We start from the raw sequence: 9,975 nt of genomic DNA, 5'->3' as shown, positions 1-9,975 counted from the left end.
TGTTGGAAAACAGAGCCCAATCGAATGAAACGGCGACGAAAAGACACGACACTCGGTATTCCCAGCCGGTCACCCATGCAAGTACTAACCGAGCCCGACATTGCTTAACTTCAGAGATCGAACGAGATCGGGTGCATTCAACGTGGTATGGTTGTAGGCGATAAAGTAGTAGTCTATTCGGCTATTTGTATTTTGCAGTTGTTGGAAAACAGAGCAAAATCGAATGAAACGGCGACGAAAAGCCTACGACACTCGGTATTCCCAGCCGGTCACCCATGCAAGTACTAAACAATCCCGACATTGCTTAACTTCCGAGATCGAACGAGATCGGGTGCATTCAACGTGGTATGATTGTAGGCGATAAAGTAGTAGTCTATTCGGCTATTTGTATTTCGCAGTTGTTGGAAAACAGAGCAAAATCGAATGAAACGGCGACGAAAAGCCAACGACACTCGGTATTCCCAGCCGGTCACCCATGCAAGTACTAACCGAGCCTGACATTGCTTAACTTCCAAGATCGAAAGATAACGGGTGCATTCAACGTGGTATGGTTGTAGGCGATAAAGTAGTAGTCTATTCGGCTATTTGTATTTCGCAGTTGTTGGAAAACAGAGCAAAATTGAATGAAACGGCGACAAAAAGCCTACGACACTCGGTATTCCCAGCCGGTCACCCATGCAAGTACTAACCGAGCCCGACATTGCTTAACTTCCGAGATCGAGTGCATTCAACGTGGTATGGTTGTAAGCGATAAAGTAGTAGTCTATTCGGCTATTTGTATTTCGCAGTTGTTGGAAAACAGAGCAAAATCGAATGAAACGGCGACGAAAAGCCTACGACACTCGGTATTCCCAGCAGGTCACCCATGCAAGTACTAACTGAGCCCGACATTGCTTAACTTTCGAGATCAAACGAGATCGGGTGCATTCAACGTGGTATGGTTGTAGGCGATAAAGTAGTAGTCTATTCGGCTATTTGTATTTCACAGTTGTTGGAAAACAGAGCAAAATCGAATGAAACGGCGACGAAAAGCCTACGACACTCGGTATTCCCAGCCGGTCACCCATGCAAGTACTAACCGAGCCCGACATTGCTTAACTTCCGAGATCGAACGAGATCGGGTGCATTCAACGTGGTATGGTTGTAGGCGATAAAGTAGTAGTCTATTCGGCTATTTGTATTTCGCAGTTGTTGGGAAACAGAGCAAAATCGAATGAAACGGCGACGAAAAGCCTACGACACTCGGTATTCCCAGCCGGTCACCCATGCAAGTACTAACCGAGCCCGACATTGCTTAACTTCCGAGATCGAACGAGATCGGGTGCATTCAACGTGGTATGGTTGTAGGCGATAAAGTAGTAGTCTATTCGGCTATTTGTATTTTGCAGTTGTTGGAAAACAGAGCAAAATCGAATGAAGCGGCGACGAAAAGCCTACGACACTCGGTATTCCCAGCCGGTCAACCATGCAAGTACTAACCGAGCCCGACATTGCTTAACTTCCGAGATCGAACGAGATCGGGTGCATTCAACGTGGTATGGTTGTAGTCGATAAAGTAGTAGTCTGTTCTGCTATTTGTATTTTGCAGTTGTTAAAAAACAGAGAAAAAACGAATGGAACGGCGACGAAAAAAAAGCCTACGACACTCGGTATTCCCAGCCGGTCAACCATGCAAGTACTAACCGAGCCCGACTTTGCTTAACTTCCGAGATCGAACGAGATCGGGTGCATTCAACGTGGTATGGTTGTAGGCAATAAAGTAGTAGTCTATTCGGCTATTTGTATTTCGCAGTTGTTGGAAAACAGAGCAAAATCGAATGAAACGGCGACGAAAAGCCTACGACACTCGGTATTCCCAGCCGGTCACCCATGCAAGTACTAACCGAGCCCGACATTGCTTAACTTCCGAGATCGAACGAGATCGGGTGCATTCAACGTGGTATGGTTGTAAGCGATAAAGTAGTAGTCTATTCGGCTATTTGTATTTTGCAGTTGTTGAAAAACAGAGCAAAATCGAATGAAGCGGCGACGAAAAGCCTTCGACACTCGGTATTCCCAGCCGGTCACCCATGCAAGTACTAACCGAGCCCGACATTGCTTAACTTCCGAGATCGAACGAGATCGGGTGCATTCGACGTGGTATGGTTGTAGGCGATAAAGTAGTAGTCTATTCGGCTATTTGTATTTCGCAGTTGTTGGAAAACAGAGCAAAATCGAATGAAACGGCGACGAAAAGGCTACGACACTTGGTATTCCCAGCCGGTCACCCATGCAAGTACTAACCGAGCCCGACATTGCTTAACTTCCGAGATCGAACGAGATCGGGTGCATTCAACGTGGTATGGTTGTAGGCGATAAAGCAGTAGTCTATTCGGCTATTTGTATTTCGCAGTTGTTGGAAAACAGAGCAAAATCGAATGAAACGGCGACGAAAAGCCTACGACACTCGGTATTCCCAGCCGGTCACCCATGCAAGTACTAACCGAGCCTGACATTGCTTAACTTCCAAGATCGAAAGATAACGGGTGCATTCAACGTGGTATGGTTGTAGGCGATAAAGTAGTAGTCTATTCGGCTATTTGTATTTCGCAGTTGTTGGAAAACAGAGCAAAATCGAATGAAACGGCGACAAAAAGCCTACGACACTTGGTATTCCCAGCCGGTCACCCATGCAAGTACTAACCGATCCCGACATTGCTTAACTTCCGAGATCGAGTGCATTCAACGTGGTATGGTTGTGGGCGATAAAGTAGTAGTCTATTCGGCTATTTGTATTTCGCAGTTGTTTGAAAACAGAGCAAAATCGAATGAAACGGCGACGAAAAGCCTACGACACTCGGTATTCCCAGCATGTCACCCATGCAAGTACTAACCGAGCCCGACATTGCTTAACTTCCGAGATTGAACGAGATCGGGTGCATTCAACGTGGTATGGTTGTAGGCGATAAAGTAGTAGTCTATTCGGCTATTTGTATTTCGCAGTTGTTGGAAAACAGAGCAAAATCGAATGAAACGGCGACGAAGAGCCTACGACACTCGGTATTCCCAGCCGGTCACCCATGCAAGTACTAACCGAGCCCGACATTGCTTAACTTCCGAGATCGAACGAGATCGGATGCATTCAACGTGGTATGGTTGTAGGCGATAAAGTAGTAGTCTATTCGGCTATTTGTATTTCGCAGTTGTTGGAAAACAGAGCAAAATCGAATGAAACGGCGACGAAAAGCCTACGACACTCGGTATTCCCAGCCGGTCACCCATGCAAGTACTAACCGAGCCTGACATTGCTTAACTTCCAAGATCGAAAGATAACGGGTGCATTCAACGTGGTATGGTTGTAGGCGATAAAGTAGTAGTCTATTCGGCTATTTGTATTTCGCAGTTGTTGGAAAACAGAGCAAAATCGAATGAAACGGCGACAAAAAGCCTACGACACTTGGTATTCCCAGCCGGTCACCCATGCAAGTACTAACCGAGCCCGACATTGCTTAACTTCCGAGATCGAGTGCATTCAACGTGGTATGGTTGTGGGCGATAAAGTAGTAGTCTATTCGGCTATTTGTATTTCGCAGTTGTTGGAAAACAGAGCAAAATCGAATGAAACGGCGACGAAAAGCCTACGACACTCGGTATTCCCAGCATGTCACCCATGCAAGTACTAACCGAGCCCGACATTGCTTAACTTCCGAGATCGAACGAGATCGGGTGCATTCAACGTGGTATGGTTGTAGGCGATAAAGTAGTAGTCTATTCGGCTATTTGTATTTCGCAGTTGTTGGAAAACAGAGCAAAATCGAATGAAACGGCGACGAAGAGCCTACGACACTCGGTATTCCCAGCCGGTCACCCATGCAAGTACTAACCGAGCCCTACATTGCTTAACTTCCGAGATCGAACGAGATCGGATGCATTCAACGTGGTATGGTTGTAGGCGATAAAGTAGTAGTCTATTCGGCTATTTGTATTTCGCAGTTGTTGGAAAACAGAGCAAAATCGAATGAAACGGCGACGAAAAGCCACGACACTCGGTATTCCCAGCCGGTCACCCATGCAAGTACTAACCGAGCCCGACATTGCTTAACTTCCGAGATCGAACGAGATCGGGTGCATTCAACGTGGTATGGTTGTAGGCGATAAAGTAGTAGTCTATTCGGCTATTTGTATTTTGCAGTTGTTGGAAAACAGAGCAAAATCGAATGAAGCGGCGACGAAAAGCCTACGACACTCGGTATTCCCAGCCGGTCACCCATGCAAGTACTAACCGAGCCCGACATTGCTTAACTTCCGAGATCGAACGAGATCGGGTGCATTCAACGTGGTATGGTTGTAGTCGATAAAGTAGTAGTCTGTTCTGCTATTTGTATTTTGCAGTTGTTAGAAAACAGAGAAAAAACGAATGGAACGGCGACGAAAAAAAAGCCTACGACACTCGGTATTCCCAGCCGGTCACCCATGCAAGTACTAACCGAGCCCGACATTGCTTAACTTCCGAGATCGAACGAGATCGGGTGCATTCAACGTGGTATGGTTGTAGGCAATAAAGTAGTAGTCTATTCGGCTATTTGTATTTCGCAGTTGTTGGAAAACAGAGCAAAATCGAATGAAACGGCAACGAAAAGCCTACGACACTCGGTATTCCCAGCCGGTCACCCATGCAAGTACTAACCGAGCCCGACATTGCTTAACTTCCGAGATCGAACGAGATCGGGTGCATTCAACGTGGTATGGTTGTAGGCGATAAAGTAGTAGTCTATTCGGCTATTTGTATTTTGCAGTTGTTGGAAAACAGAGCAAAATCGAATGAAGCGGCGACGAAAAGCCTACGACACTCGGTATTCCCAGCCGGTCACCCATGCAAGTACTAACCGAGCCCGACATTGCTTAACTTCCGAGACCGAACGAGATCGGGTGCATTCGACGTGGTATGGTTGTAGGCGATAAAGTAGTAGTCTATTCGGCTATTTGTATTTCGCAGTTGTTGGAAAACAGAGCAAAATCGAATGAAACGGCGACGAAAAGCCTACGACACTCGGTATTCCCAGCCGGTCACCCATGCAAGTACTAACCGAGCCCGACATTGCTTAACTTCCGAGATCGAACGAGATCGGGTGCATTCAACGTGGTATGGTTGTAGGCGATAAAGTAGTAGTCTATTCGGCTATTTGTATTTCGCAGTTGTTGGAAAACAGAGCAAAATCGAATGAAACGGCGACGAAAAGCCACGACACTCGGTATTCCCAGCCGTTCACCCATGCAAGTACTAACCGAGCCCGACATTGCTTAACTTCCGAGATCGAACGAGATCGGGTGCATTCAACGTGGTATAGTTGTAGGCGATAAAGTAGTAGTCTATTCGGCTATTTGTATTTTGCAGTTGTTGGAAAACAGAGCAAAATCGAATGAAGCGGCGACGAAAAGCCTACGACACTCGGTATTCCCAGCCGGTCACCCATGCAAGTACTAACCGAGCCCGACATTGCTTAACTTCCGAGATCGAACGAGATCGGGTGCATTCAACGTGGTATGGTTGTAGTCGATAAAGTAGTAGTCTGTTCTGCTATTTGTATTTTGCAGTTGTTAGAAAACAGAGAAAAAACGAATGGAACGGCGACGAAAAAAAAGCCTACGACACTCGGTATTCCCAGCCGGTCACCCATGCAAGTACTAACCGAGCCCGACATTGCTTAACTTCCGAGATCGAACGAGATCGGGTGCATTCAACGTGGTATGGTTGTAGGCAATAAAGTAGTAGTCTATTCGGCTATTTGTATTTCGCAGTTGTTGGAAAACAGAGCAAAATCGAATGAAACGGCGACGAAAAGCCTACGACACTCGGTATTCCCAGCCGGTCACCCATGCAAGTACTAACCGAGCCCGACATTGCTTAACTTCCTAGATCGAACGAGATCGGGTGCATTCAACGTGGTATGGTTGTAGGCGATAAAGTAGTAGTCTATTCGGCTATTTGTATTTTGCAGTTGTTGGAAAACAGAGCAAAATCGAATGAAGCGGCGACGAAAAGCCTACGACACTCGGTATTCCCAGCCGGTCACCCATGCAAGTACTAACCGAGCCCGACATTGCTTAACTTCCGAGATCGAACGAGATCGGGTGCATTCGACGTGGTATGGTTGTAGGCGATAAAGTAGTAGTCTATTCGGCTATTTGTATTTCGCAGTTGTTGGAAAACAGAGCAAAATCGAATGAAACGGCGACAAAAAGCCTACGACACTCGGTATTCCCAGCCGGTCACCCATGCAAGTACTAACCGAGCCCGACATTGCTTAACTTCCGAGATCGAGTGCATTCAACGTGGTATGGTTGTAAGCGATAAAGTAGTAGTCTATTCGGCTATTTGTATTTCGCAGTTGTTGGAAAACAGAGCAAAATCGAATGAAACGGCGACGAAAAGCCTACGACACTCGGTATTCCCAGCAGGTCACCCATGGAAGTACTAACCGAGCCCGACATTGCTTAACTTCCGAGATCGAACGAGATCGGGTGCATTCAACGTGGTATGGTTGTAGGCGATAAAGTATTAGTCTATTCGGCTATTTGTATTTTGCAGTTGTTGGAAAACAGAGCAAAATCGAATGAAGCGGCGACGAAAAGCCTACGACACTCGGTATTCCCAGCCGGTCACCCATGCAAGTACTAACCGAGCCCGACAATGCTTAACTTCCGAGATCGAACGAGATCGGGTGCATTCGACGTGGTATGGTTGTAGGCGATAAACTAGTAGTCTATTCGGCTATTTGTATTTCGCAGTTGTTGGAAAACAGAGCAAAATCGAATGAAACGGCGACGAAAAGCCTACGACACTCGGTATTCCCAGCCGGTCACCCATGCAAGTACTAACCGAGCCCGACATTGCTTAGCTTCCGAGATCGAACGAGATCGGGTGCATTCAACGTGGTATGGTTGTAGGCGATAAAGTAGTAGTCTTTTCGGCTATTTGTATTTTGCAGTTGATGGAAAACAGAGCAAAATCGAATGAAGCGGCGACGAAAAGCCTACGACACTCGGTATTCCCAGCCGGTCACCCATGCAAGTACTAACCGAGCACGACATTGCTTAACTTCCGAGATCGAACGAGATCGGGTGCATTCAACGTGGTATGGTTGTAGGCGATAAAGTAGTAGTCTATTCGGCTATTTGTATTTCGCAGTTGTTGGAAAACAGAGCAAAATCGAATGAAACGGCGACGAAAAGCCTACGACACTCGGTATTCCCAGCCGGTCACCCATGCAAGTACTAACCGAGCCCGACATTGCTTAACTTCCGATATCGAACGAGATCGGGTGCATTCAACGTGGTATGGTTGTAGGCGATAAAGTAGTAGTCTATTCGGCTATTTGTATTTCGCAGTTGTTGGAAAACAGAGCAAAATCGAATGAAACGGCGACGAAAAGCCACGACACTCGGTATTCCCAGCCGGTCACCCATGCAAGTACTAACCGAGCCCGACATTGCTTAACTTCCGAGATCGAACGAGATCGGGTGCATTCAACGTGGTATGGTTGTAGGCGATAAAGTAGTAGTCTATTCGGCTATTTGTATTTTGCAGTTGTTGGAAAACAGAGCAAAATCGAATGAAGCGGCGACGAAAAGCCTACGACACTCGGTATTCCCAGCCGGTCACCCATGCAAGTACTAACCGAGCCCGACATTGCTTAACTTCCGAGATCGAACGAGATCGGGTGCATTCAACGTGGTATGGTTGTAGTCGATAAAGTAGTAGTCTGTTCTGCTACTTGTATTTTGCAGTTGTTAGAAAACAGAGAAAAAACGAATGGCACGGCGACGAAAAAAAAGCCTACGACACTCGGTATTCCCAGCCGGTCACCCATGCAAGTCCTAACCGAGCCCGACATTGCTTAAATTCCGAGATCGAACGAGATCGGGTGCATTCAACGTGGTATGGTTGTAGGCAATAAAGTAGTAGTCTATTCGGCTATTTGTATTTCGCAGTTGTTGGAAAACAGAGCAAAATCGAATGAAACGGCGACGAAAAGCCTACGACACTCGGTATTCCCAGCCGGTCACCCATGCAAGTACTAACCGAGCCCGTCATTGCTTAACTTCCGAGATCGAACGAGATCGGGTGCATTCAACGTGGTATGGTTGTAGGCGATAAGGTAGTAGTCTATTCGGCTATTTGTATTTTGCAGTTGTTGGAAAACAGAGCAAAATCGAATGAAGCGGCGACGAAAAGCCTACGACACTCGGTATTCCCAGCCGGTCACCCATGCAAGTACTAACCGAGCCCGACATTGCTTAACTTCCGAGATCGAACGAGATCGGGTGCATTTGACGTGGTATGGTTGTAGGCGATAAAGTAGTAGTCTATTCGGCTATTTGTATTTCGCAGTTGTTGGAAAACAGAGCAAAATCGAATGAAACGGCGACGAAAAGCCTACGACACTCGGTATTCCCAGCCGGTCACCCATGCAAGTACTAACCGAGCCCGACATTGCTTAACTTCCGAGATCGAACGAGATCGGGTGCATTCAACGTGGTATGGTTGTAGGCGATAAAGTAGTAATCTATTCGGCTATTTGTATTTCGCAGTTGTTGGAAAACAGAGCAAAATCGAATGAAACGGCGACGAAAAGCCTACGACACTCGGTATTCCCAGCCGGTCACCCATGCAAGTACTAACCGAGCCTGACATTGCTTAACTTCCGAGATCGAACGATAACGGGTGCATTCAACGTGGTATGGTTGTAGGCGATAAAGTAGTAGTCTATTCGGCTATTTGTATTTCGCAGTTGTTGGAAAACAGAGCAAAATCGAATGAAACGGCGACAAAAAGCCTACGACACTCGGTATTCCCAGCGGGTCACCCATGCAAGTACTAACCGAGCCCGACATTGCTTAACTTCCGAGATCGAGTGCATTCAACGTGGTATGGTTGTAAGCGATAAAGTAGTAGTCTATTCGGCTATTTGTATTTCGCAGTTGTTGGAAAACAGAGCAAAATCGAATGAAACGGCGACGAAAAGCCTACGACACTCGGTATTCCCAGCAGGTCACCCATGCAAGTACTAACCGAGCCCGACATTGCTTAACTTCCGAGATCGAACGAGATCGGGTGCATTCAACGTGGTATGGTTGTAGGCGATAAAGTATTAGTCTATTCGGCTATTTGTATTTTGCAGTTGTTGGAAAACAGAGCAAAATCGAATGAAGCGGCGACGAAAAGCCTACGACACTCGGTATTCCCAGCCGGTCACCCATGCAAGTACTAACCGAGCCCGACAATGCTTAACTTCCGAGATCGAACGAGATCGGGTGCATTCGACGTGGTATGGTTGTAGGCGATAAAGTAGTAGTCTATTCGGCTATTTGTATTTCGCAGTTGTTGGAAAACAGAGCAAAATCGAATGAAACGGCGACGAAAAGCCTACGACACTCGGTATTCCCAGCCGGTCACCCATGCAAGTACTAACCGAGCCCGACATTGCTTAGCTTCCGAGATCGAACGAGATCGGGTGCATTCAACGTGTTATGGTTGTAGGCGATAAAGTAGTAGTCTATTCGGCTATTTGTATTTTGCAGTTGTTGGAAAACAGAGCAAAATCGAATGAAGCGGCGACGAAAAGCCTACGACACTCGGTATTCCCAGCCGGTCACCCATGCAAGTACTAACCGAGCACGACATTGCTTAACTTCCGAGATCGAACGAGATCGGGTGCATTCAACGTGGTATGGTTGTAGGCGATAAAGTAGTAGTCTTTTCGGCTATTTGTATTTCGCAGTTGTTGGAAAACAGAGCAAAATCGAATGAAACGGCGACGAAAAGCCTACGACACTCGGTATTCCCAGCCGGTCACCCATGCAAGTACTAACCGAGCCCGACATTGCTTAACTTCCGAGATCGAACGAGATCGGGTGCATTCAACGTGGTATGGTTGTAGGCGATAAAGTAGTAGTCTATTCGGCTATTTGTATTTCGCAGTTGTTGGAAAACAG

At 46.7% G+C, this 9,975-nt stretch overlaps 36 non-coding genes and 14 pseudogenes across 36 annotated transcripts; all 50 read right to left on the bottom strand.

Annotated features, from left to right (window-relative positions):
* Nucleotides 1–40: 40 nt before the first annotated feature.
* LOC144412158 (5S ribosomal RNA) lies at nucleotides 41–159 on the bottom strand (annotated as a pseudogene).
* An 81-nt stretch (nucleotides 160–240) lies between these two features.
* LOC144417458 (5S ribosomal RNA) lies at nucleotides 241–359 on the bottom strand (annotated as a pseudogene).
* An 81-nt stretch (nucleotides 360–440) lies between these two features.
* LOC144412985 (5S ribosomal RNA) lies at nucleotides 441–559 on the bottom strand (annotated as a pseudogene).
* Nucleotides 560–640: 81 nt separating this feature from the next.
* LOC144412594 (5S ribosomal RNA) lies at nucleotides 641–749 on the bottom strand (annotated as a pseudogene).
* Nucleotides 750–830: 81 nt separating this feature from the next.
* LOC144417067 (5S ribosomal RNA) lies at nucleotides 831–949 on the bottom strand. Its single transcript, XR_013472960.1, has one exon. It is a non-coding gene; the product is annotated as a 5S ribosomal RNA (ribosomal RNA).
* Nucleotides 950–1,030: 81 nt separating this feature from the next.
* On the bottom strand, nucleotides 1,031–1,149 carry LOC144417726 (5S ribosomal RNA). The gene has a single exon (XR_013473379.1). It is a non-coding gene; the product is annotated as a 5S ribosomal RNA (ribosomal RNA).
* Nucleotides 1,150–1,230: 81 nt separating this feature from the next.
* Nucleotides 1,231–1,349, bottom strand: LOC144417715 (5S ribosomal RNA). Its single transcript, XR_013473378.1, has one exon. It is a non-coding gene; the product is annotated as a 5S ribosomal RNA (ribosomal RNA).
* An 81-nt stretch (nucleotides 1,350–1,430) lies between these two features.
* On the bottom strand, nucleotides 1,431–1,549 carry LOC144416739 (5S ribosomal RNA). Its single transcript, XR_013472632.1, has one exon. It is a non-coding gene; the product is annotated as a 5S ribosomal RNA (ribosomal RNA).
* An 85-nt stretch (nucleotides 1,550–1,634) lies between these two features.
* Nucleotides 1,635–1,753, bottom strand: LOC144416109 (5S ribosomal RNA). Its single transcript, XR_013472003.1, has one exon. It is a non-coding gene; the product is annotated as a 5S ribosomal RNA (ribosomal RNA).
* An 81-nt stretch (nucleotides 1,754–1,834) lies between these two features.
* On the bottom strand, nucleotides 1,835–1,953 carry LOC144414708 (5S ribosomal RNA). Its single transcript, XR_013470597.1, has one exon. It is a non-coding gene; the product is annotated as a 5S ribosomal RNA (ribosomal RNA).
* Nucleotides 1,954–2,034: 81 nt separating this feature from the next.
* Nucleotides 2,035–2,153, bottom strand: LOC144417211 (5S ribosomal RNA). The gene has a single exon (XR_013473104.1). It is a non-coding gene; the product is annotated as a 5S ribosomal RNA (ribosomal RNA).
* An 81-nt stretch (nucleotides 2,154–2,234) lies between these two features.
* On the bottom strand, nucleotides 2,235–2,353 carry LOC144415423 (5S ribosomal RNA). The gene has a single exon (XR_013471315.1). It is a non-coding gene; the product is annotated as a 5S ribosomal RNA (ribosomal RNA).
* An 81-nt stretch (nucleotides 2,354–2,434) lies between these two features.
* Nucleotides 2,435–2,553, bottom strand: LOC144412794 (5S ribosomal RNA; annotated as a pseudogene).
* An 81-nt stretch (nucleotides 2,554–2,634) lies between these two features.
* Nucleotides 2,635–2,743, bottom strand: LOC144413064 (5S ribosomal RNA; annotated as a pseudogene).
* An 81-nt stretch (nucleotides 2,744–2,824) lies between these two features.
* On the bottom strand, nucleotides 2,825–2,943 carry LOC144417815 (5S ribosomal RNA; annotated as a pseudogene).
* An 81-nt stretch (nucleotides 2,944–3,024) lies between these two features.
* LOC144415583 (5S ribosomal RNA) lies at nucleotides 3,025–3,143 on the bottom strand. The gene has a single exon (XR_013471475.1). It is a non-coding gene; the product is annotated as a 5S ribosomal RNA (ribosomal RNA).
* Nucleotides 3,144–3,224: 81 nt separating this feature from the next.
* On the bottom strand, nucleotides 3,225–3,343 carry LOC144412792 (5S ribosomal RNA; annotated as a pseudogene).
* An 81-nt stretch (nucleotides 3,344–3,424) lies between these two features.
* Nucleotides 3,425–3,533, bottom strand: LOC144412724 (5S ribosomal RNA; annotated as a pseudogene).
* An 81-nt stretch (nucleotides 3,534–3,614) lies between these two features.
* On the bottom strand, nucleotides 3,615–3,733 carry LOC144416720 (5S ribosomal RNA). The gene has a single exon (XR_013472613.1). It is a non-coding gene; the product is annotated as a 5S ribosomal RNA (ribosomal RNA).
* An 81-nt stretch (nucleotides 3,734–3,814) lies between these two features.
* LOC144415053 (5S ribosomal RNA) lies at nucleotides 3,815–3,933 on the bottom strand. The gene has a single exon (XR_013470945.1). It is a non-coding gene; the product is annotated as a 5S ribosomal RNA (ribosomal RNA).
* An 80-nt stretch (nucleotides 3,934–4,013) lies between these two features.
* Nucleotides 4,014–4,132, bottom strand: LOC144417326 (5S ribosomal RNA). The gene has a single exon (XR_013473220.1). It is a non-coding gene; the product is annotated as a 5S ribosomal RNA (ribosomal RNA).
* An 81-nt stretch (nucleotides 4,133–4,213) lies between these two features.
* Nucleotides 4,214–4,332, bottom strand: LOC144415228 (5S ribosomal RNA). The gene has a single exon (XR_013471120.1). It is a non-coding gene; the product is annotated as a 5S ribosomal RNA (ribosomal RNA).
* An 85-nt stretch (nucleotides 4,333–4,417) lies between these two features.
* On the bottom strand, nucleotides 4,418–4,536 carry LOC144417704 (5S ribosomal RNA). The gene has a single exon (XR_013473377.1). It is a non-coding gene; the product is annotated as a 5S ribosomal RNA (ribosomal RNA).
* An 81-nt stretch (nucleotides 4,537–4,617) lies between these two features.
* LOC144417692 (5S ribosomal RNA) lies at nucleotides 4,618–4,736 on the bottom strand. Its single transcript, XR_013473375.1, has one exon. It is a non-coding gene; the product is annotated as a 5S ribosomal RNA (ribosomal RNA).
* Nucleotides 4,737–4,817: 81 nt separating this feature from the next.
* LOC144416749 (5S ribosomal RNA) lies at nucleotides 4,818–4,936 on the bottom strand. Its single transcript, XR_013472642.1, has one exon. It is a non-coding gene; the product is annotated as a 5S ribosomal RNA (ribosomal RNA).
* An 81-nt stretch (nucleotides 4,937–5,017) lies between these two features.
* LOC144417681 (5S ribosomal RNA) lies at nucleotides 5,018–5,136 on the bottom strand. Its single transcript, XR_013473374.1, has one exon. It is a non-coding gene; the product is annotated as a 5S ribosomal RNA (ribosomal RNA).
* Nucleotides 5,137–5,216: 80 nt separating this feature from the next.
* On the bottom strand, nucleotides 5,217–5,335 carry LOC144412130 (5S ribosomal RNA; annotated as a pseudogene).
* An 81-nt stretch (nucleotides 5,336–5,416) lies between these two features.
* LOC144415227 (5S ribosomal RNA) lies at nucleotides 5,417–5,535 on the bottom strand. Its single transcript, XR_013471119.1, has one exon. It is a non-coding gene; the product is annotated as a 5S ribosomal RNA (ribosomal RNA).
* An 85-nt stretch (nucleotides 5,536–5,620) lies between these two features.
* LOC144417670 (5S ribosomal RNA) lies at nucleotides 5,621–5,739 on the bottom strand. The gene has a single exon (XR_013473373.1). It is a non-coding gene; the product is annotated as a 5S ribosomal RNA (ribosomal RNA).
* Nucleotides 5,740–5,820: 81 nt separating this feature from the next.
* LOC144416848 (5S ribosomal RNA) lies at nucleotides 5,821–5,939 on the bottom strand. The gene has a single exon (XR_013472741.1). It is a non-coding gene; the product is annotated as a 5S ribosomal RNA (ribosomal RNA).
* Nucleotides 5,940–6,020: 81 nt separating this feature from the next.
* Nucleotides 6,021–6,139, bottom strand: LOC144415445 (5S ribosomal RNA). The gene has a single exon (XR_013471337.1). It is a non-coding gene; the product is annotated as a 5S ribosomal RNA (ribosomal RNA).
* An 81-nt stretch (nucleotides 6,140–6,220) lies between these two features.
* On the bottom strand, nucleotides 6,221–6,329 carry LOC144412593 (5S ribosomal RNA; annotated as a pseudogene).
* An 81-nt stretch (nucleotides 6,330–6,410) lies between these two features.
* Nucleotides 6,411–6,529, bottom strand: LOC144414419 (5S ribosomal RNA). The gene has a single exon (XR_013470309.1). It is a non-coding gene; the product is annotated as a 5S ribosomal RNA (ribosomal RNA).
* An 81-nt stretch (nucleotides 6,530–6,610) lies between these two features.
* Nucleotides 6,611–6,729, bottom strand: LOC144416680 (5S ribosomal RNA). The gene has a single exon (XR_013472573.1). It is a non-coding gene; the product is annotated as a 5S ribosomal RNA (ribosomal RNA).
* An 81-nt stretch (nucleotides 6,730–6,810) lies between these two features.
* Nucleotides 6,811–6,929, bottom strand: LOC144414529 (5S ribosomal RNA). Its single transcript, XR_013470419.1, has one exon. It is a non-coding gene; the product is annotated as a 5S ribosomal RNA (ribosomal RNA).
* Nucleotides 6,930–7,010: 81 nt separating this feature from the next.
* On the bottom strand, nucleotides 7,011–7,129 carry LOC144416627 (5S ribosomal RNA). Its single transcript, XR_013472520.1, has one exon. It is a non-coding gene; the product is annotated as a 5S ribosomal RNA (ribosomal RNA).
* Nucleotides 7,130–7,210: 81 nt separating this feature from the next.
* On the bottom strand, nucleotides 7,211–7,329 carry LOC144415953 (5S ribosomal RNA). The gene has a single exon (XR_013471847.1). It is a non-coding gene; the product is annotated as a 5S ribosomal RNA (ribosomal RNA).
* An 80-nt stretch (nucleotides 7,330–7,409) lies between these two features.
* Nucleotides 7,410–7,528, bottom strand: LOC144417325 (5S ribosomal RNA). The gene has a single exon (XR_013473219.1). It is a non-coding gene; the product is annotated as a 5S ribosomal RNA (ribosomal RNA).
* An 81-nt stretch (nucleotides 7,529–7,609) lies between these two features.
* LOC144415226 (5S ribosomal RNA) lies at nucleotides 7,610–7,728 on the bottom strand. Its single transcript, XR_013471118.1, has one exon. It is a non-coding gene; the product is annotated as a 5S ribosomal RNA (ribosomal RNA).
* Nucleotides 7,729–7,813: 85 nt separating this feature from the next.
* LOC144418070 (5S ribosomal RNA) lies at nucleotides 7,814–7,932 on the bottom strand (annotated as a pseudogene).
* An 81-nt stretch (nucleotides 7,933–8,013) lies between these two features.
* LOC144414716 (5S ribosomal RNA) lies at nucleotides 8,014–8,132 on the bottom strand. Its single transcript, XR_013470606.1, has one exon. It is a non-coding gene; the product is annotated as a 5S ribosomal RNA (ribosomal RNA).
* Nucleotides 8,133–8,213: 81 nt separating this feature from the next.
* LOC144417004 (5S ribosomal RNA) lies at nucleotides 8,214–8,332 on the bottom strand. The gene has a single exon (XR_013472896.1). It is a non-coding gene; the product is annotated as a 5S ribosomal RNA (ribosomal RNA).
* An 81-nt stretch (nucleotides 8,333–8,413) lies between these two features.
* On the bottom strand, nucleotides 8,414–8,532 carry LOC144417658 (5S ribosomal RNA). The gene has a single exon (XR_013473372.1). It is a non-coding gene; the product is annotated as a 5S ribosomal RNA (ribosomal RNA).
* An 81-nt stretch (nucleotides 8,533–8,613) lies between these two features.
* LOC144412027 (5S ribosomal RNA) lies at nucleotides 8,614–8,732 on the bottom strand (annotated as a pseudogene).
* An 81-nt stretch (nucleotides 8,733–8,813) lies between these two features.
* Nucleotides 8,814–8,922, bottom strand: LOC144412615 (5S ribosomal RNA; annotated as a pseudogene).
* Nucleotides 8,923–9,003: 81 nt separating this feature from the next.
* LOC144414241 (5S ribosomal RNA) lies at nucleotides 9,004–9,122 on the bottom strand. The gene has a single exon (XR_013470132.1). It is a non-coding gene; the product is annotated as a 5S ribosomal RNA (ribosomal RNA).
* An 81-nt stretch (nucleotides 9,123–9,203) lies between these two features.
* Nucleotides 9,204–9,322, bottom strand: LOC144416679 (5S ribosomal RNA). The gene has a single exon (XR_013472572.1). It is a non-coding gene; the product is annotated as a 5S ribosomal RNA (ribosomal RNA).
* Nucleotides 9,323–9,403: 81 nt separating this feature from the next.
* LOC144416882 (5S ribosomal RNA) lies at nucleotides 9,404–9,522 on the bottom strand. Its single transcript, XR_013472775.1, has one exon. It is a non-coding gene; the product is annotated as a 5S ribosomal RNA (ribosomal RNA).
* Nucleotides 9,523–9,603: 81 nt separating this feature from the next.
* LOC144416626 (5S ribosomal RNA) lies at nucleotides 9,604–9,722 on the bottom strand. Its single transcript, XR_013472519.1, has one exon. It is a non-coding gene; the product is annotated as a 5S ribosomal RNA (ribosomal RNA).
* An 81-nt stretch (nucleotides 9,723–9,803) lies between these two features.
* LOC144417647 (5S ribosomal RNA) lies at nucleotides 9,804–9,922 on the bottom strand. The gene has a single exon (XR_013473371.1). It is a non-coding gene; the product is annotated as a 5S ribosomal RNA (ribosomal RNA).
* Nucleotides 9,923–9,975: the final 53 nt, after the last annotated feature.

Source organism: Styela clava, chromosome 15 (genome assembly GCF_964204865.1).
Source record: "Styela clava chromosome 15, kaStyClav1.hap1.2, whole genome shotgun sequence".
In the NCBI taxonomy this organism is placed as follows: Eukaryota; Metazoa; Chordata; class Ascidiacea; order Stolidobranchia; family Styelidae; genus Styela; species Styela clava.
Note: the sequence above shows the minus strand (reverse complement) of the source record. Positions and strands in the feature narration are given on the sequence as shown.